Source organism: Bidens hawaiensis, unplaced genomic scaffold (genome assembly GCF_021521415.1).
Source record: "Bidens hawaiensis isolate Kalapana, Puna unplaced genomic scaffold, B.hawaiensis_p1.1 tig00016725_1, whole genome shotgun sequence".
NCBI lineage: Eukaryota > Viridiplantae > Streptophyta > Magnoliopsida > Asterales > Asteraceae > Bidens > Bidens hawaiensis.
This window is the reverse complement of record NW_027492532.1, coordinates 185,102-191,072: the sequence shown is the minus strand read 5'-3', so window position 1 is coordinate 191,072 and position 5,971 is coordinate 185,102.

The following is a 5,971-nucleotide window of genomic DNA, read 5'->3' as shown; positions in this document are numbered from 1 at the left end:
CTGTAACATTTCATAAAATAAAGTTTATCAACACAAAGGTTGGTGAGCAATTCATAAGTTTAAGCATATAAGTATATAGTAATAAAAAGCCACAAAACTTGTATACAAAACAATAAATAAAAGCTATAAACTTGGATAAAATAGATATCGCTAATAGTTTTACGTTAGTGACACCTAGCTATAAGGGGATGCCAAATAGTCTAGGATTTTATAGTTATCGTTAATTGCATTACGTTAACGACACCTTGCCATGAGGGGTTGCCAAATGGTCTAGGATTTATAGTTACACCATCCAAAGTGATAAACACATAAGCAGGTAAGCATAGAACACCAAATCGAGCAATTATTTAAGTAAAGTATACAATCACGTTTGTGGGTTTAAGATTCAAGTAAATAAAACATTTAGTTTGATAAGTATGAAATGTCACCACAAAACGAAAGATGGAAAACGTGATATGAAAGTACTCACCTCGATTGACGAATCGAGAAATAATAAATGATCGAAATGTAGAAAGCTTGCGAACGAAACGGACGAATCCGACTTGAAAGCTAATTGAAAACGAATAAATAAAATATATTAATGAACTTGAACTTTAGTTGAAACTACGTTTGAAACATTGAACGAGAAGGTTCGGTTGTTTATCGGGTTACCAGTTAATTTGTTAACGATTAGGGACTCGTATTTAATTGATAATTTAAAATAAAATAATATTATTTTATTGGGCTTTTAAATAACTAAACCAATATTAAATAGAAACAAGACGGGTTTAAATCAAGAGTTCGGTTTTATAAAAATGAATAGATAATAACGCTTATAATGTTGTTATTAATGATAAAGATATTAATGATAATAATAATTTTAAAATATGTTATATATATATATAAGATAATGATGATAATAATATATAAATATGCTATAAATCGAGAATTGTTGTTAAAACTAATGATAGTAATAATAATAATAATTATAATAATAATTACCTTTGATGTTGAATACATTAATAATAGGTTTATGAATTTTACTAATAATAACAATAATAATAATAATAATAATTATTATTATAATTATGTGTGCTATATTACTAATAACTAATACTTATAACATTTTAATAATAGTAATGTTAGTGATAAAAAAAATATAACTCGAGTAACGATGACGTTAAATGGCAAGTGGATAATATCAACAATAATAGAATTTGATATATTACTTAATAATCATTATAATAATGATAATAATAATCATAGTAATAATAATCTATTAATTTTGAAAATAATAATAATAATAATAATAATAATAATAAGAAAAATAAAAATTGTTTTGCTAATGATAATAACAACAATAATAATAATACTAATAACAGTAATAATAATACCATACTTAATTTTGGTTCGGTTTTCTAAACGAGTTCACCATATTAAAGACCTATTAATAAATATGACATTAATAGTACTAATAATTAAAATTAATAATAATATACAATTTTTTATAAAGAGTTAATAATTTTAATAGTAATAATAATAATAATAATAATAATAATAATAAGCTTTATTATAAGTTGTGAGATTAATAGAAAAAATTATTCCAAACACTCTCCAAAGTCGGTTTAAGGGGGAACCGGACTCGTGACTTGATTACCGGTTATGAGTTAGATACAAAGACAAATAAAAACTCTAAATCTCATTACCTATAAACGGTGTTTGGCCGAGAACATTTGTCGAAGCCGAGCAGGGGTCGTCGAAGACCGAAGACAACAGCCGGATATATATATATATATAGAGAGAGAGAGAGCACACAGAGAGAGAGAGAGAGAGAGAGACGGAGAGAGAGAGAGAGCTCCGGTTCTGGTTTTCCGATCGCCGGAAAAGCGACCAGGTGAGGGAAACAGGGGGCGACCGGCTAGGTTGGGGTCGCCGGAGGTTCGGGCTCGCTGGAAAACGGCTAGGGGGGGTGGCGGCTGGATGAATAAATGTTAGGGTTAGGGTTTTTCCTTTATATATATATATATTACATATTTACATAAAGGCCCTCCAAGTTCTACATATTTTATGAAAAAGTATTAAACTTAAGAAATGATAATATAGATTCGAAAATAACAAGTATTACCCCTTACAATTTATAAACTAATTTTATGTTAAATGAACAACGATTAATACACGTCTATATGAGGGGTTTTGATGAACTAAGTACGTGAAAAATTTAAAGATCGACTTAAATGATTAATAAAATTACCGGGTCGGGTTTACAATACATTACGGGTTCGAAGTATAATTTATTAAAAATAAAATGTGAAAGAAAATCGAAATCCGAATTTGACGAATGTCACATCATTACCAAAAGTCACATCCTTCAAATCAAACCTATCAAATGCATGTTCATAGGCTTCTGCTACATCTAACATAAGGTAGGTGGAGTTCCATCTAGTTGGAACATCAAGAACCAACTCTTTTGTACTTGCACATCTAGCACTTTTGACACAAATTTTGAATTTCTCAATTCTAGCACCCGACTCCTTTACCCATTTAACCACACATATTATGTTCTCAATTGACTCATCAACGATTTTTATACCATCTTGCACAACTAGATTCAAAATATGTGCTACACAACTAATGTGAATCCACCCATGAAATAAAGAAATATGGTTGTTTCCATATATTATATTCAAAACATCTATTGCACTATCATTAGCACTTGCATTATCAAATGAATTTGTTAAGATATTATTTGCAGGACAAGGGTCACAATATTATTTAAAAATATTAAAATATAACAAGTATAACGATACTCTCGTTATGCAAGAGAAATACCGTAGTACAATACCGTGTACAAAACCAAAAAGGAATAAAATAAAATACAATTTAAATCTTAATATAAAGATTCATGTCGATGTCTTTGGTGAGAACTTCAAAAAAAACTTCTTGACTTGAGTTATCCACTTGTTGAGTATATTCACATTCATCTTAGTTTTCCTTGATGTGGATAACTCCATTGACTGTAACAAAAGATGAACAAAATAATATATATTGAGAGTGGTTGAGGCACATATTTAATACGCTTCCCTTAAAACATATTTTCGGTCTCTACTAAAGAGGCATCTGTCTCCCATGGTACAACAACCGGAACAATGTGTGTACTGTCGGAGATGACACTCGCACCCGAGATTGCACTAGGTATATATTGGTGCTCTTGAAAAGAAAAATAATAGGAAGAATAATAGTTGATGTAATCGGGTAGAAAGTGTCATATCCATGGGTTCCAACATATGAGTCTTCAAGTGTTCTCCATGCTCCAAATAACTCGCTTGTATATATTTATAGGTATACTTCTTTTTTCCCCGCATCAAATGAGATACCAAGTCTACTAAATATACAAGAGTTGTAGGTGACTGACGAGTCTCACTTAATTATAGACTTAATATTCTAATAAAAGTCATCAATTGTCATAAAGAAACTCTACTAAATAGTTTCAACGTATGAATAGTTTAATATTAATAATTTAATATATTAATTTCCATTCACCAACTTATAATTTTCCAACATATGAGTATTGTAGGATAGGTAGGTGTAACGATTCCGGCAAAATCAGGTATACCCTAACCGGTATATACTATTTATGTGTTATTTAATAATGAATATGTGAATTATGATGCGTTTATACGAGTATGTAAGATTCATAGTACGAATTATACTCGATTATACAATTAATCGTATTGGAAATACGATTAACCGATTAACGGTTATTGAAGCCCGAACGATTGGGGATTGTATTATAGACGAAATATATAATATTTAGTGATGTTTACGAACTACTAAAGCTTCGGGATAAGTGAATTAAAGCACAGAAAAAGGATTTCGATTTAATGATACGTCGGTACGTTAAACGAGCCCTTTAATACCATACCGAGCAAGAGACGATCGATCAAGCCGAAAAAGATGCACGATTACTAATAATATGATGTTTTAAGTTAATAAATGTCATGGTTTAGGTTTTTAAATCGGTTTTATATAAATTTCATTTTTAAGCCGAAAAAACGACCGTTTTAGCCTCGTTTTAAGCCGAATTAAACGTTTAACCGAAAAACGAACCGGACCAGATTATCCAAAACATTATCCAGATTACGAGAATCTGAATATGTGGCCACAAATGAAGTTGTGGGACCCACCCCACCCTCCAAGTTGGTCCGATCGGACCACCTTACATCAACAACAATTCATTTTCTTTTTTTTCATAACACCATTCAACAATCCCTTCATCCTCTCAATAATTCCATCCAAAAACCAACAATTCTAGCAAGAAAAACCGAGATAAAATTGTGTTATGTACGGGTTTATGTTCGTTTCTTGAGTTTTCTTTCAAGAAAATGAGGTGTCCAAGTGAAAAAGGGTGAAAACCCGAGATGGAACCGATTCTTGCACGATCAAGTGATGTATACGGGTTATACAAGGGATCTTGGTCCAAGAAAGGAGTTAAACGAACCAAAAACGAATTTTTACGGTTAAATCGTTGTTTTTATATCATAACCGAAACCATGAAAGAAATGGCTTGATTGTGGGTGTAACTTGCTTGGTGTGGTGTTATTGTGCTTGTAGGTGTTGTATCTAGTTGCTAGCAAGGGCTAGAAAGCGAGATTCTTGCGGTTTGAAGCTAGAAACTCAAGGTAGTTCGGTTTTTGTATAAGGGTGTGATTTGGACAGATTGTGTGTCGTGTAGAGTTAGGTCATGAAATTTTACAGGGATGATCTACACATGAAAATATGAGTTCTGTGAATTGTTGGTAATTTTTGGATATAGGATGAATATTTGGTGAATTTAATGCTCGGTTTTGGCCAAAAATGGTGAAAAATAGTTAAATATCATGAAAAATTCTGGAAAACTGCAGATAAGCTTTTTATAACATGTATAAGTCACACAAAAAATTTGAGGTCATTTGGAGAAGTCTAAGTAGGCTTTTCGGTTAAACGAGTTCTAGGGTTTTCTAGCTCGGTTTTAGTGAAAATGGCATTTAAAAAGGGATTTTGGTTCTGTAAAAATTACAGGGGACTATGGAGATGGCAGGGGTCATCCAGGAAAAATTTGGGATTTTTCTAAGATCGTTTGGTATTTACGACATTTTAGTGTTTAAATGGTGTTTAAAAATAGATATATAAATGTTAAATATAAAAATTAATTCTGGAAATATTTTTATAAAATTCCCCACTGTCAAAAAGTGATTTGTGCAAAATTTCAAGATCCGAGACTAAACGGATAATTATTTGTGCTAAAACAAACTTTTAAAGCTTAAAACGCGTAAACCGGTAAAGTTCGCATAAGCGAGCTGACTGGTGTATAAAAACCCTAAAAATGAACTATTTTCATATAATTGAGTTAAACAAGTAAAAATGAATCATCCGAAAATAATTCGGATAATTTGAGTGTTTTTAACCTATTTAACAGTTTCCGGTACGATAATGACGGAAACGGGTCCCGCGGCCAATCGGGACATCAAAACCGAGCCCTAATTTCACAACTTAGTTAAATTATCAATTAACAACTATTTTCGGGTCGTGTGCGACCAAACTCATTTTTGAAACATAAAAATGGATAACCGTGCTAGGCACGCAAAACGGGAAAAATGACTAATAGTAAATCTGACTAGTGAACTCTAAGCGATATCACAATCTGAGTCCTGTGAAGTGTGTCTGGGTTAACATTGCCCCCAGAACGGGTACAGTACTGGGTTAACTGTGTCCCCAGATGTACCGGTTAACACGGTTAAAGTTATGTTAATAGTGATTGTATAGTAACGAACTTAGGGATCGTATTACAGATTTGGACTAGTAGCTGGAGTATTGTATTACTAATTTGCCTACGATAAGGTGAGTTTCACGAGCCCCTTTTTCTGAATTGTTTTTAAATATTTTCCCGGGGCGGAAAGCATGTTATTATTTAAATGTTTAAGTACATACTGAACGCATGGATTTGCGTGTATTT